Source organism: Arachis ipaensis, chromosome B10 (genome assembly GCF_059453495.1).
Source record: "Arachis ipaensis isolate K30076 ecotype BB chromosome B10, ASM5945349v1, whole genome shotgun sequence".
Taxonomy (NCBI): Eukaryota; Viridiplantae; Streptophyta; class Magnoliopsida; order Fabales; family Fabaceae; genus Arachis; species Arachis ipaensis.
This window is the reverse complement of record NC_142435.1, coordinates 6,493,790-6,511,585: the sequence shown is the minus strand read 5'-3', so window position 1 is coordinate 6,511,585 and position 17,796 is coordinate 6,493,790.

The window sequence follows — 17,796 nt, the reverse complement described above, 5'->3', positions numbered from 1 at the left end:
AGGAGAGAAACTAAATTAAGAAGAACAGTAAAACCTAGAACAACTTAGAAAAACAGTAAAACCTAGAAGAACTTAGAAGAATAGTAAAACCTAGCACAAGAAGAACATTAAAAACAATAAAATGAGAGCTAGAACAAGAAGAACAGTAAAACCTAGAAGAACGTAGAAGAACAGTAAAACCTAGTTCTTTGATTTCGAAATGTGGAAAATCTACAAGATCAGTAAAACAGTAACTTACCTTGAATAATATTTCTTCGTTTTTTCCGGCGATTTTTGATGGAGAGTTCTATCTTTTGTTCTTGATTTGTTTTAATCTTCGCGATGAGTTCGAACGTCTCTTCAGAATTGTAATTTATTTGGAATCTTCCTTGAAACTTGACGGTTTGCGTTTTCTTTGAGGGAGAAGAGGAAGTGTGCGCCATAATCAGCGTGTTTTGGAGAGTGTAACCATTGTGTGAGGCGCGTGGGATTGACGCTCCATTCTAAGGATTCAGTGCGCATGGAGTGTTTCTGGGTTAGGCCAACTTGTAAGGTTTGTAGGCCTTAATTGCTTGTATGTGTAGCAGGCCCCATAATTATAACCCTAAACTTAAATTCAAATCCTATACTCTCAAATCTTAAACTATATAAGCTAACCCTTCCCCCTTAAATCATAAAATTTCATACTCTTAAAGTTAATTTAATTTATTTTAGAGATATAAATTAATTAGTTAATTTTATTTTTAAAATTTTTTCCCACACAAAGAAGTAACAAAACATGGGATTGAATTACAAGGAATGCCGAAAATATCTCATCCTTCTAAATGCTTTCGACCATCTTCAATATAAATTAAAAGAGAATTGGACTATAACTAAATATACTATACTTATTACACTATAATCGGAAAATAAAATGGACAATTTGATACTTTGTTGATATGTTCCATTCAATTGTCCTGGATTTAGATCCTCTAAATTTTGAATTTTATTTTAGAGGGTAAAGTGTGATTTTTTACTATTTATTTTATAGATGGGACAAAAAAAATATAAAAAAAAATATTCAAAGATAAGAGATCACACTTTATCCTCTAAAATAAAAATTCAAAATTTAGAAAATCCAAATTCAACCATCATATTTTTAACTAAATGTGTTTTTAATAAAATATTCATTTCATAGTATGACTTTTTTCTAATTTTTTTGTGATAATAAATATTTTATTCAATAAATATATTTCATTAGTTAATATTTCAATTATATTACATAATATAAATAAACTGATTATTGATTTATTACAAAACAATTATTTCAATAAACTCAAAATATATACATTAAAAAATTATTAATTATTATGTATTAAATCAGTTGTGAATAGATGTTTTTTAATATATTAGAATAAAAATTATTGATTACAAATCTCAACTTAATATGGTTATTTAAATGGTGAACAATTTTTTTACAATATTAAAATATATAAAATCGTGTATTCCTTATTAAAAGGCTTGGTTACAAGGTTTTACTATCTTACATGTGACTCCATCACAAGTATCACTAGCGATTGTTAGGACAAGTTCTGCCAAGCTTAATTAAGCTGCTCCCTACACAAGGAAAGAAGAGCTAAGTATCGAATAACCATTCCATAAATAAGAATATCTTTATCTTTTTATGAAATAACATCTGTATACTATAATCCACCATAGTCAAATACATAAGATACCTTTTAAAGAAACCGTCGTATTGGTTTGTTTGATATTTTTAAAGAAACCCTTACATTATTTGCCTCACGAAACACGTTTTTGTCATACTATTTTTGGTCAATAATTTTGTGATTTCACACCTATGTATATAATAAGAGGGCAACAACGTTTACTAATCGTACGGATAAGCATAAGGTGAACATTCATTTGCATAATAATCTAATTATTTTTTACTATCAATTTTATATAAAAATCTTTACTTAAATATAAAATAGTATAAAGAAGGACAACTAATTATAAACAGCGCTTATGATCAATAATATACATTTGACTTCTTTTATTTTTTTATTTTTTTTACAAAAGTGTGTAATTTTTGTTTTGGACCGAAAGTGTATAATTAAATTAAATAAGAAAAATATATAGTACAAAAAAGCATAACTCATCAGTACAACATATAATTAATCAGAAACGATGAGTATATAAAATAAAATAAAAAAATTATGGGGGATATTTCCATAAAGACGTAGAAAACATCTTTCTATAAAGACATTTATGTGTCGCATTATTATTGAATGTATTGATGAACCGGTTATTTTTTAATTTCTTAACAAATTAGAATAAAACTGGTTTTTTTTTATAACAATAACAATAAACCTAAAATTTTTTTAGAGATTTAATTGTATTTTTAAATTTTTAGGAATTTAAATATCCGAAAAATAAAAAGTCAGGGATATAATTGTCTTTTTATAAAAAAATTTAAAGATATTCGGTTTAGATGGTGATCCATACCTAAAAAATCGGACCGACATTACGCTTCAAAAATAACACGTTTAAACAAAACAGAATGCGATATACCAGGTCAAACTACGTCACTTATCCCAGGAGAGAAATCCGATCTTTAGTTCGGATACAAGGCCAGGAATCTCGAGCCAACCAACAGACCTCTCCAACCATAAATAGTGCTATGAAGATAGCCAAAGCCATCTCACCCAACATTGACTACACACAGTAATCACATATAGAATATCTTTCCTGTTTAGAAACTAACTTAAGCATCGGAGTCCTTTTTGCAGATACTCCGCACTGCTCGGACAAGGCTTACACAGTTGGCGCGATCCTCAGCAAGAACAACAAATCTCTTGAAGCCACTACCGACCTAAACCTCGGCTCGGGCTCTTGGCAGGAACATTTGGCGCCCATCCTGGGGTCGAAGAGTTCAGCTTCACCCCACCCCGTATTCCTAATTTTTAACCATCTCTATTCACCTTGTGCACTCTCTTTTCTCTTTGCAGGAAGAGCAGCATGACTAATCATTCGGAAATTCAGCATCACTCTCAAACTAACGCTGACCTCATAACCGCTAATGCCGCCCTCCTAGCAGAAAATCAGCGGATGGCCGAGCTATTGGCAGCATTGCAAAACAACGGAGATCGAAAGGTCGACAGTAAGAAAACAAACGCTGATCAGCACGAAGAACATCAATCAGAATCCAACGCAAAGACAGGGGAAACACCCCCAAAAAATGGAAGGCGACGGACCAACCCGTTTTCCGAAGAAATAATGAACTTCAAAATGCCTAAGAATTTTACGCTCCCTATGACCCTAACACCGTATAAGGGGATCGGAGATCCTAAAGTCCATGTCACAAAATTTGAATCCATGATGTTCCTCAACAGTGACTCCGATCCCATCTTATGCCGATCTTTCCCAACCTTTTTAGACGGAGCTGCCTTATTATGGTTTTTTAATTTGCCTGCAGGGTCCATAACTAACTTTGATGAGTTCGCCAAGATGTTCATCAATCATGTTGCAGCGTCTAAGATTTATATAAGAGACTCAAACTACCTCAGCACAATCAAGCAAGGGCAACACGAAAGCTTGAAGGACTACATGACACACTTCACGACAGGAGCCATGGAGATCCCCGATCTTAACCCGGAAGTGCAGTTACATGCCATCAAGAGCGGCCTCCGACCTGGGAAGTTCCAGGAAGCCATTGCCGCGGCAAAATCGAAGACATTGGAGAAATTCCAAGATAAAGCAACCAGTCAAATCGAGATAGAGGAGTTGCGTGAGACTCAGAGAAGTGAAAGACCATCGTTCAGGAAGGAAGAGGACAGGCCCTACAGGTCCTAAAATAGAGATCTTAAAAAACCCTTCAACTGGCACCGAAGTATGACTCATACACCAAGTTCAATACCAAGAGGGAGGACATAATCAAAGAAATCCTCCATAACAAGCTAATAAAGCCGCCAAGCAGAGCAGGTACATACCAAGATCAAAGGTATGTCGACAAAACAAAAGTTTGACCACACCACAGATGAATGTGTGGTGGCTAAAGACACGCTGGAAAGGCTAGCAAGACAAGGATTACTGGACAAATATATCGGCAGACAAGTTCACAAAGAACCATCAACCTCGGGCGAGGTAGAACACCCGAAGACAAACGGCGAAAAATCTCAATGGTAGAATAGTCAACCACCAAAGAAAGTCATCAATTATATTTCAGGAGGTTTCGCATGTGGTTGAGAAACAAGCTCGGCCAGAAAAAGAAGTTACCGAACTATGTTAGCAGTACAAGATGAGACGTTCTCTGACATACCTACACCAAGAATCCCTGACATAACGTTCACAAACAAGTACTTTGACACTAAAGCTCCTAACCTCGACGACCCCGTCGTCATCTCGATAACAACAGGGGACCTCCTAATTCGGAAAGTCTTGTTAGACTAAGGAAGCAGCGCCGACGTTATGTTTCTATCAACCTTCAAGAAAATGCAACTAAACGAAAAAGTATTACAATCATCCTCCGGCGAGCTAGTCGAATTCTCAGGGGAAAGAATCCTCGTGACAGGTTATGTATGGGTGAGGACGACCCTAGGGGAACCTCCTCACTCAAAAACTATAGACATTCAATATTTAATTGTTGACTGTTTTAGTCATTATAATATCATTCTAGGGAGACCATATTTAAATGCTTTTGGGGCCATAGTCTCCACTATTCACTTGTGTGTTAAGTTTTATTCAGAAAAAGGAGCCATAGCAATAGTCCACTCAGACAGAAAAGAAGCAAGACAGTGCTACAACGCAGGTCTCAAAATACAGCAGGCACCGACGAGGAAGATAAACTCAGTATACAACGCCAGCGATATACCAGACCTCGCTGAGTTGGATCCTCGGACCCATCATGAACAAAGACCAACACCAGCCGATGATCTGCATAAGGTAAGCCTGATAGAAGACAAGAATCAATACACTAACATCGGTTCTACTCTACTTGCAGGATACAAATAGCAGATGACAGATCTACTCCAAACCAATGCCGATCTGTTCGCTTGGACCCCGGCCGACATGCTAGGGATAGACCCGGAAGTCATATGCCATAAACTGGCCCTCGACCCTAAAGCCTGACCAAGAAAACAGAAGAGAAGGCAGCTTGGAAAGGAAAGGACAGAGGCAGCAACAAAAAAAACACAAAAACTGATAAGTCCAAGGTTTATCCGGGAAATACAATTCACGTCATGGCTGGCAAATTTGGTTATGGTAAAAAAGAACTCGGGGAAATGGCGAATGTGCGTGGACTTCACTGACTTGAACCGAGCATGTCCAAAAGACTCCTACCCCTTGCCGAACATTGACAAGCTCATAGACAACACCTCCGGCTATCAAATACTAAGCTTCATCGACGCGTATTCAGGCTACAATCAAATACTCATGCACCCTGCCGACGAAAAAAAGAGAGCCTTCATAACTGACCAGGGGAACTTTTGTTACAAGGTCATGCCATTTGGCCTAAAAAACGCAGGCGCTACCTACTAGCGTTTAATGGACAAAGTTTTCCAAAAACAAATTGGAAGGAACATGGAGGTATACGTGGATGACATGGTGGTCAAGTCAAACACCGAAGAAGAACACCTAGGCGACCTAAAAGAAGTGTTCGATCAACTAAGGAAATACAATATGCGACTCAATCCAGAAAAATGTGCATTTGGGGTTCAAGGAGGTAAATTCCTAGGGTTTATGTTAACACACAGGGGCATAGAAGCAAACCCCAACAAATGTAAGGCAATCTTGGAGATGAAATTGCCATCAACAAACAAAGAGGTACAACAACTTACAGGAAGACTAGCCGCCCTCTCAAGATTCTTACCAACGATGGCAACAAGATCGGACAATTTCTTCAACATACTACGAAAATCAAAGAAGTTCGAATGGACAGACAAATGCGAAAACGCATTTGCCGAATTCAAACAAAAACTTTCATCTCCTCCCATACTGGCAAAACCAAAACCTAGTAACCCTTTATATCTATATCTTTCAATATCTGCTAATTCAATTTCATCTGTGATTGTAACAGAAACAGGTCGGCAACAGAATCCAGTATACTTCGTTAGCAAGATTCTACAAAACACAGAAACAAGATATCCGACCATTGAAAAGCTGGCATACGCCCTAGTAATCACAGCGAGACGACTCAGGCACTATTTTCAAAACCACAAGATCATAGTACAGACAAACCAACCACTAAGGCAGGTACTGACAAAACCTGACCTCGCAGGAAGAATAACCAACTGGTTCATCGAGCTGTCAGAATACGATGTGGAATATCAAGCTCGGAGCTCATTAAAATCACAAGCATTGGCTGATTTCGTAGCAGAACTAACATCAGACGAAGACATACACACAGAATGGGAGCTGTATGTAGACGGTGCAGCCAACAAGGACGGCGGAGGAGCAGGTATAGTTCTCAGAGATAAAGATGGGATCTCCACCGAACAGTCAATAAAGTACATGTTTCCGATTAGCAACAACCAATCCGAGTACAAAGTACTCCTAGCTGGTATGCACTAGCGAAAGAGTACGGAATACCAAACATAAAGGTCTACTGCGACTCCCTTTTAGTAGTTCAACAGGTAAACGACGTGTTCCAAGTACGAGAACCTTCCTTAGAACAATATTATGCACAGGTAAAATATTTAGCACAGCATTTCAAACACTTTAAAATAATGCATATAAATAGAAATGACAATAATCGAGCAGATGTGTTATCTAAACTAGCAACATCTAGGAAAGTAGGAACATCGCCGAACTTGTCACACATAACATTGGAACAACCTAGCATATGCAACAATATTGTTATGAGCATGTCACAGGAACAGGATTGGAGAACACCCTACGTCGAATTCTTGAAACACAGAAAAATGCCAGAGAAGGAAAAAAGCACGAGGCTCTTTCAGAGGAGAGCAAGTTTCTTCACCATCATAGGAGACGACCTTTATAGAAGAGATTTCTCCCGACCTTTGCTCAAATGTCTAGGAGAGAAAGAAGCCAACCTCGCAATGGAAGAAACACGAAGGAATCTGTGGTACACAAATTGGAGGCCGAAGCCTCGCAACAAAAATATTAAGAGCAGGGTACTATTGGCCGACGTTGAGAAAGGACTACCTCGAGAAGGTCCAAAAATGTGATAACTGCCAAAGATGCTCACCAATTATACACAACCCAGCCGAGACTTTACACACCACAGAGATCGGATGGCCATTCCATAGATGGGGGCTCGATATACTCGGCCCTTTCCCAATTTCCAAAGGACAGGTGAAATTTTTGTTGGTGGCAATCGACTATTTCACAAAATGGATAGAGGCCCAACCCCTAGCCAAAATAACATCGAAAAAGGTAAAAGGTTTCATTTTGAAATTTATCATATGTCGGTACGGACTTCCCATGGATATTATCACTGACAACGGTAGACAATTCACTGATAAAAGAATAGCATCTTTTCTGCAAAATTTAAATATAAAACACCATTTTTCCTCGGTTGAGCACCCACAATCCAATGGGCTCGCCGAAGCTGCTAATAAAGTCATTTTGCAGGCTTTGAGAAAAAAAGTGACACTCGCGAAAGGATAGTGGGCAGAACTGATACCGGAAATTCTCTGGGGTTACAACACCACCCCCCAAAGTTCAACTAAGGAAATACCTTTCAGGTTAATGTTCGGATCTGATGCAATGATCCCAGTCGAGATATCACAAAGATCAATCAGAACAAACCATCTTGACGAAGACACAAACAACCAAACCAGGAAAGTCGAGTTGGACACACTGGATGAAGTACGAGAAGAATCAAAGATAAGACACGAAGCGATCCAGCTCATGATCCAGCGCAAATACAACACAAGGGTCAAACCTTGGACATTACAGCAAGGAGACCTCGTTCTCTGATGCCTAGAAGATGTCCAAAAACCACCAGGAGAATGTAAGCTCACCGCCAACTGGGAGGGCCCTTTCCGAGTTATACGGGTTCATGGCCAAGAAGCATATTCATTACAAACCCTAGAAGGAGAAAATCTGTAACACCCTACTACACAGTGTTTTATGCTTAAGTCATAGAACAAAGGTAGTGTGGTATTACAGACCTTTAAATAGTAAAGATATAAATATAATACTAAAAGAAATAATATACTAGGAGCCTTGAAATAAAACGGGTAAACAAAAATTGTAAAATAAAAAGCGCAACGCTCAAGGAATAGGATTACTTGTGTGCTAAGAAACCTAATAGGAACATGATAAAGATAAGCAGAAGAATAAAGGAAAGCCAAGGTAACAGCATAACTAGCCCCTGACTCAGCCTGCGAAGCTAAGGCTGGCCGGAGGATATATATATACATATAAACATACAAAGTATTCCCAAAACACACCAAAATACCAAAGTAAACTCCTATCTCTCCCTCAACCTCTAAGAGGAGCAGCATACACAAGTTACTTGGAGAGTAAGCTAAATAAATATATGCATATATACAAACAGAAAACCAAAATACACCCAAGGACTACTTCGCTTTCCAGGATCCAGACGCCTAATGAGGAGCCTCTCGACTTGCATCTGAAAACAACAATACAATATGGAATGAGAACCGGAGGTTCTCAGTATGGTAAAAGTGCCACGCGTATAATAAATAAGGTCTTGAGAATGCCATAGGCAATCCTAGAACTCCATTATTCAGTTATCCAACTTAAGGAATAAACAGAAGCTATAAGCAGGGGTAGGTATTCTAAATCTACCTAACTCATTCAAGTTCAATCTTAACCTAACACCAAACCATTTCTCCGTTTCCTCCATCCCTCTATCATTCATAATGCAACAGAAACAAGCAACCAAACAAGTTCACACACAAGTAATGAGAAGATAGTACAAATAGCAAGTATAACAGATAGCAGGTGATATACATCAATTAGGCATACCCAGGAAATGCATAGCAATCAAAACAAACAAATGCATATGATGCATGCCTGTCCTATGGCTGATGGGGCCCATCTGTCGGTTATCCAGCCAACCCGACAAGTCCAAAAACCTTAGACTGTCCCCCGTCGCGCATCTCCAAGAGTCTATGCATAGAGTTCACATTCAATCATCATATAATCACTCAATGGGGGCTATCCATACCCAGGAATTTATACGTGTCCGGTCACCCTTACAACGTAGGGTCAACAGAGTATCGAGATTCAACCTGAAACACGTGGTGGTGAGCCATGGTTCTTACCCAAGAAAACTCGTATCTCAAATATCATTATTCATAAGCCATGGCAATTATCATCAATACATCATCAAGTATCAAACGTTAACATTAAACTTCATTAACATCCTTATTTTCTTCATAAAAGCCACTATTTACAACTTTCTTCACCTTCAAGTTATCTTGTTTTCCTAGCTTCTTTTATCTACTGGACCTAGAACCATACTTTAAGCCTTAAAGGGAAAAAAATGGAGGTTTAGAAGTGGAAAATTGATTTAAAAACAGTCAAAACCGGTTTGGTCACCCTGAACTCAGATTTAAACACTAAACTTGCAACGTCCATAACTTTCTCCACAAAATTCCGTTTTCCACAAAGTTGATATCAATCAAAAGCTCCTGAAACTATCTTTTATTTGCAATAAACCACAACCCAATCCAAAATTTGAGGAGAATATTATGGACGTCCAAAGTTCATCAAAATTTGGTTTTAACCACTTTCAACAAAACCTCTTTTTCTCCAACTTAAGTTTCTTACCATTTAAAACTTGCATTGTAAAAACCATATCAACTCAATTCATCAACAACCATTACCAATATAAGCTTTAATCAACTCAACCAACCTAGAACATAAAAAATTATCCACTTTTACCTCATACATCAATAACCTTTCCTTTGTTCACATCAATTCTTCACCTATACCAATTTTCATCATATATTTATCAACCTTCCATCAACATAAATCAACTCTTCATACATGTTAATCCATCAACTTGACATAACAACCATTTATTAACAATCACCAACCATAATTCATCAATATCAACGTCAATACAACCCATTATAAGCAAGTCCAAAAGCATGAAATTAATAACCTCATTACCTCATAATTCCAATCTATGTTCATCAAAAATTTACTCTAACAACATTACAAACTACTCATTAAATGCAATTAATAATTTAACTTATCCTATGGTTCCTCTAACCTAAGTTTTCACCACACCGTAAATATTAAACGTGCGAAACTTAAACCATACCTTGGCCGATCATTTAGTTCACCCAAGGCAGCCTCACAACTCAAAATTACAGCCCCTCCAAGCTCAATCAAACAGCCCCAAACCAAGCTTGATCACCAACAAGCCTCCAACAAGCATCAACATTCACATACACACTACCTAAACCACAATAACACATCCAAACATAACAACTCAATACCCAAATGCCTAAATTCAGAAATTTCATTAGGGTTTGAGATCTCTTACCTTTATCCACTAATCCTTGGGCAATACCCATAAGAAATCAAGTCTAGTGGACCCCTAAAACATGAAAATCATCAAGGAATTGAGTTTCTCAAACCTTAAACCCGAAATTCATATACCAGCAGAAATGGAGCTAGAAAAATGCGATTTACTTACTGTTTTGTTTGGATAGAATTGAAGAGCTCAACAAGCCTGACGCATGGCCACAAACGGCTTGTCAATCGGAGCTCTGGATCAAAAGTTATCAAGGTTTGAAGATGAGGTTAGGGTTTGCTTCTTCTTCTCCTCTCCCATGGCTGCATTCAGCGTATTTGATGATTAAGAGAGGAGAGGGGGGGTTCTTTTAAGTGTTTTTATGCTGAGTTGGGTTGGGCCTTGAGCCCATTTTGGGTCCGGTTGAACCGATTCAGCCCGTTTAGCCTAATCTCGAGCCAAATTCTTTAAAATTAGTGTCAAAATTCTCGTTTTGAAGAGCTCTATCCTATTTTGGTATTAGTTCTGCATTTTTAGCTTTCCTAATTAAAATTTAATTTATTAACTAATAATTTACCGATTTTAGCGGGGTTTACATCCTACCCACCTAATCAGGAATTTCGTCCTCAAAATTCAGAGTGAGTTACCTGAAAAGAGGTGTGGGTAGTCCTTCCGCATCTCTGACTCAAGCTCCCAGGTATGTTCTTCAATACCAGCCTGACTCCAAGCTACTTTCACCAAAGAAACTTCCTTTGCGCGTAGACGCTTGATGCTGGTATCATCAATCCTAACCGGAGTTACTGGAAGCGTCAGGTCTTCTCTCACTTGGACTGATTCCGACTCTAGGACATGGCTAGGATCAAAAGTGTATTTACGAAGCTGCGATACGTGGAATACATCATGCAGATTCGAAAGATGTGGTGGTAACGCGATCCTATACGCCACTGGTCCAATTCTCTTCAGGATTTCAAACGGCCCAATGTAACGGGGATTTAACTTCTTGGTTTTGATGGACCTCCCTATTCCAGTGGTCGAAGTAACCTTCAAGAAGACGTGTTCTCCTTCCCCGAATTCTAAGGGCTTCCGTCTTTGGTCAGCATAGCTCTTCTGACGACTTTGAGCTTCAAGCATTTGACTTTGGATTCTTTTTATTTGCTCAGTGGTTTTACTTACCATTTCCGGTCCTATCAAGCTCTTTTCTCCTGCTTTGTACCAACATAATGGAGACTGGCATTTTCTTCCATACAAAGCCTCATATGGAGCCATTCCAATACTTGCATGATAGCTATTGTTATAAGCAAATTCTACCAAAGGCATATATCGATCCCAGCTCACCGGTTGATCCAAAACACAAGCTCTTAACATGTCTTCTAAGGTGTGTATTGTTCTTTCTGATTGGCCATCCGTCTGAGGATGATAGGCAGTGCTTAGGCTTAATTGAGTGCCAAAAGCTCGCTAAAAAGTACCCCAGAACCGTGATGTAAAGCGAGGATCTCTATCCGATACAATGGTAGAAGGTACGCCATGTAACCTCACAATCTTTATGTATAAGCGCGCCAACTCCTCCATAGTGCAGCTTATCCGAATAGGCAGAAAATGAGCTGACTTGGTCAGTCGGTCTATAACTACCCAAATGGCATCACAACCTGTCCGAGTTCTTGGTAAGCCCAACACAAAATCCATTGCAATGCTCTCCCATTTCCACTATGGAATTTCCAAAGGTTGAAGGGTTCCTGCTGGCCTTTGGTGTTCAATCTTGACTTTCTGACAAGTTAGGCATTTGGAAACATGTAACGCCACATCATTTTTCATTCCTGGCCACCAGAACATCGTCTTTAAGTCTTGGTACATCTTGGTGCTTCCAGGATGAATGGAGAACCCGCTCTTGTGAGCTTCCTCCAATATGCTCTGTCGTAAATCCCCGATATCTGGCACAATTATCCGGCCCTTAAACCTCCACAACCCATCTTTATCTTCTGACACTCTCCATTGCTTGCCTTTCTCAATTTCCGGCAAAATCTTATACAATTATTGGTCATTCTAATGAGCCTTTATCAATTCAGCCTTTATCTCTTACCTTTACCCACTGATCCTTGGGCAATACCCATAAGAAATCAAGTCTAGTGGACCCCTAAAACATGAAAATCATCAAGGAATTGAGTTTCTCAAACCTTAAACCCAAAATTCATATACCAGCAGAAATGGAGCTAGAAAAACGCAATTCACTTACTGTTTTGTTTGGATAGAATTGAAGGGCTCGACAAGCTCGACACGTGGCTACAAACAGCTTGTCAATCGGAGCTCTGGATCAAAAGTTATCAAGGTTTGAAGATGAGGTTAGGGTTTGCTTCTTCTTCTCCCCTCCCATGGCTGCATTCAGCGTGTTTGATGATTAAGAGAGGAGAGAGGGGGTTCTTTTAAGTGTTTTATGCTGAGTTGGGTTGGGCCTTGGGCCCATTTTGGGTCCGGTTCAACCGATTCGGCCCGTTTGGCCCAATCTCGGGCCAAATTCTTTAAAATTAGTGTCGAAATTCTCGTTTTGAAGAGCTCTATCTTATTTTGGTATTAGTTTTACATTTTTAGCTTTCCTAATTAAGATTCAATTTATTAACTAATAATTTATCAATTTTAGCGGGGTTTACAAGATCTACTGAATACGTGGAATATTACTTCATTACGATTGTATCATACTTAAACATTTGTAATCCTTTTGAAGAATGGGAGGTACTCTTTTTCCTACCGCCGAGGTTTTTTCCCATACCAAGGGTTTTGCTTGGGGAGGTTTTAACGAGGCCGACCACTTCAAAAAATCAAACAAACAAGTCTACCAGACGTCATTCAAACATACTATCTAGACAAAACAAACACACATTCATATCAAATAGAAAGATGTGTTGCATACATAGTCTTACACATTTCCATAGTCAAAATACAAAACGAGCAATTCAAAAGCTCTAACAAAGTCTAAAACGATAAACTAACAATCACTTATCATTTACATGATACACCCTAGGCTTCATCCCCAGGTTCATCATCGACTAAAATCCCACCAAAAACTATCTTTGTAACATCAAAGCGACTGACATCAAAGTCAGGAGCAAAGACAGACGCCTGACTCACAGCACGGTTGAATCCGGCAGCAAACATTTCAATGCCTCCATCTTCCAACTCCTGAACCCGAGCAGTCAACCTGCCTTTCTGCAAGGATCAGATCTGCCCTGCAAACTCCCAATACCATTTTCCAAGTCTTTCATCCTCTTAGTCAAATCAAGTATCTCTTCATCTCTCTTAGAAAGCGATTTTTCAAGATGCGTAATTTTCTCAGGATCCTTCATTTCCTGAGCACCCAAGAGCTCAGCAATATGACCAACACAAAGCATCCTAGTAGCAATAACCTGCCACAAAACATTATTATTAAAACACTAAAAGGCTATAAGAAAAATAAACAAACAAAAACTTACCATAAACGGACCTGCATGTACTGTCTGACAACTTCTTTACCAACATCTTTCAGCAGCTGAATGTCATGAGCATTCTAGCCGACCTGACAGAGCAGAAAAGGGGAACCGATCACTAAAAACAGACTCTGAGGAACCCCCGGGTGCAAAGCCGTGCAGTGGCATTTGCAGGGTATCACCGCCTCCTTGGTCTTTCTCTGCTATCTTCTCGGTTTTCCCCCTCGGTATGTCTCGCTGGAGGTCGGGTGTAGATTATAGGGTCTTGCCGTCTCCTCAGCACCTCCCTGCTTTCCCCTTGGCTCTCTGGCTCGGACCGGGGGGTCCGTGTGCACCTGGAGCGGTCTCTTCGGGGGCTTCTCCCTCTGGTTTTCCCCCTCCTTTGAGGAGATCGGGAACGATATTGTCTCGGGGCGGGCTGGTAGCGCTCCCTGCTCGCTAGCTCCCGCTCTAGGTTATGCACCCTGTGGCGCAGCTCCTGCATTATTCTAGCGCTGTGTCGCTCCTCGTCCCTCCGAAGGGACGCCTTTCCTGGGAACGGGAGGGAAGCTCATCTTGCCGAGGGGGGATCTCGTGCGTTCACGGGAGGAAGCCAAGGAGGCTACCCTACTGGTTCGGTGAACCAATTCCTCCCCACGTGGCTCGCCTCCATCTTTTCCTTCCACAAGACCCAAAAGAAAATCCATTCAGGCCAGTCCCCACAGACGGCCCCAATGTTCGGTTAGCTGCGTACCAAACGGGTCGGATGAATGGGATGGTTATGAGGGATGAAGGGGATTTGGTCCTAGGTTTCCGGGAAACGGATCTACCTCCTGGGTTCGCATCTAAGGGCGGATTGTTGGAGCCTCGCGACCTCCCGAGCTGTCATGGTGTGAAAGGGGGAGCCACCTATAAAAAGGACTCCGACACTCAAGTCAAAATCCGTACAGATGGCAGTAAAAGTGAGAGTGTAATGACGTACTTGGGGGAGGGGTAGGACCCTCCCCCTATATACTCTGTACCTAGGGCGGGTCCCACAGGAACAGACCCGCCTTCCAGAAAGTTTTCTTTTCCCCCAGCTGTCAGGTGCTTTGCTGGTGGGGTGGAGGTGTCGGGTTGGACTCCTGATTCGGGTCCGACGTGCCTGTCGAGTCGGCCGCCCAGATCGGGACATAATGCCAGTTGGGCCAGGTCAAAACATAACTGTTAGAAGTAAAATATTTTAAAAATAATATAAAAAATTAAGATGTTAAATATTAAAAAATTTGAGCTACACATTTATTTATTGAATAACTTGTGAATCTATTATTACATTTGGTGGGAATGATTGTTTATTCATAATTTGTTAAAAGAATAAAAGATTATAAAATATTATATATCCATTCATTAATTTTTCTTAAAAATCACAAAATTATAGTTTGTTAACATTAGTTTATTTTTTATTATTGTCTTCAATATTTTTACTTCTATTGAGTAGTATTTTTGCATTGGCTAAAATTATTACAACAATAACAACAAAAATGAATCCTACAAGAAGATTAATTTTAAATTATCTTCAATATTTGTATGGGATAAATTTTGAAGAAGAATCAAAACCTGAAAAAGAAAAAATAAATATTAGAATTAAAGTGAAAAGAAATATACATATAATTGTATTTAAAAAAAAAAAAAAAAGCTGCTGTCATTGGGTTACAAAAATATTAATAACGAAGTTATAACTGATTAGTTTAGGTTGGTGGCCCAATTAAAAAAATTAATTCTATAATTAAAATTTAATTACAAAACAAATGATTAATATTTTTTAATTCATGTCAGTCATCTTATTTCATTCAAGAATTACACAAATTTTATAGTGCCAAGTGTTACAAAAATGATGCCACTTAGTTATAGATAAGGACACTCTATTTTACAGATTAAAATTACATAAAGAGAAAATATAAATTTTTTTTATAATTATTTTTTATTATTTTATTGTTATTCAAAATGTATATTCTAGCTTTTTCAATCTCTCTTTCATCCTATAAAAAAAATCTATAAATTTATATTTTTACCATATAATTTACTTTATAGATATTTTTTACAATCTAGGCGTGTTCATGGATCGGATCCGATTCGCATATCCACGGTGTTTATCCGAATCCGATCCGCAAGGCTTTCGAATCGGATCGGATCCGCACACTAATCGGATCGGATTGCGGATTTTGTGTTGGTATCCACATATTCGATCCGCATATCCGCGTATCCGCAAAAATAAATAAATAAATAAGTAAATATTCTTTTTATGTTTTATTTCAACTAATAATTATCATATATGTTGTATTATTTTGATTTATTATTTTAAAAAAATATGTTTAATATTATTTTAAGAGTAAACATATTTAAAAAAAGAGTAATTACCCAAATTAGTCCCCGAGGAATTTAAAAGCGGACATTTTAGTCCCCAAAAAAATTAATACACATATTAATCCCCAATGTTTATCTCCGTCACCCAAATTAGTCCCCAATCCGGTTTCCGGCGTGACTCATCAACGGAGACTGCTGAGTTGGCCATTTTAGTATCCAACGTGGCCAGTAACCTGCACAGTTGTTCGTCACATACATATTGGTCCCTATCCTAATAAGTAAAACGGGGTCGTTTGAGTATGTAGAAACACAGCATTGCAAGAGGAGAATAAAAGTCATGTTTCTTCTCTTCCCTTTCAATCCTTTTCACTGCAAAAAGACTTCAAACCCCAAACATTTTTCAATTTTTACAGAGAGCCCTACCTCATCACCACCTGTCTCATCTCCCACCTCATCTCCAACATCACGATCGTGACGGACATTGTCAATTTCATCATAGAGGTTAGCATTCCGTTACCCAGACGTCTCTCCTAGATGCGTCAGCACCAATTCGCAAGGAGGAGGCATTGAAGTGGATTTGATCACCATTGAAGAAGCACATTGAAGAAGGTGAGACCATGTTTGAATATGTTTATAGTTGTTAGAGTCGATATATTATTTTCTGGTGTATTTTGCATTACAGAGCACAATGTTATGTCTTCAGAGTCTCTTTAATTTTGTATGCATGTTTCTTGACAGTTACTAAATGTGTTGAATGAACATTTTTTAGTTTGTTTTTTAGGAAAATTGTCACAGTAGAGCTAGGTTTATATGAGTATGTTTGTTGATTATAAGTATTTATTCATACAGGTAGATGGAGGAATTTGGGATTCCTGTTTTCCACCATGGTGGACATTTTGTAAGGGATAACAATACAGTTCTTCGATATATTGATGGAAGAGTTGACAAATTCCCTAAGATGGATATTGATCTGATATGTTTCTTTGACCTGCAAACTCTATTCAAAGGTTTGGGTTATTTGGATTACAAAACTATGTACTGGTTTGATCCTACGGCACCTGACTTAGAGAGTGGGCTGCATCCTATAAAAGGAGACCTGGAAATTAATCAGATGCATGAGAATAAACTAAAGAACAAGGACTTGAAGGAGTTTTATTTGTATTTTGATCACCTGATAATGATTACTCCTCCTGAGAGACTCGACATAGACTTTGACATTGATGCAGATGTTGAAGAAGAGTCCAGTGATGATGGGGTGGGAAATAAAAACTCAAAGATGGTTAATTTGAAAAAGAAGGCTTCAATAGTTGATAACAAATGTACTGCTATGTCAAGTTCTAGGCAAACTGAGGGTGCCAAAAAATCTGCCAATGCAAAGTCAGATGGAGCAATTGGTGCTGAAAGCCCAAAATCTTCTAGGCCTATTAGTGCTACAGGGCCAAAATCTACTGGGCCTACTAGTGCTGGAGTCCTAAAATTTCGTGGGCCTATTGGTGCTAAGGCCAATTCCAAGAACCCAAAAAATACTACACAAAAGGGTTCTGGGTCAACTTTATTTGGGACAAATTTTGGTGGAAAAGGAGCTGCTATTCCAAGATCAGAGGA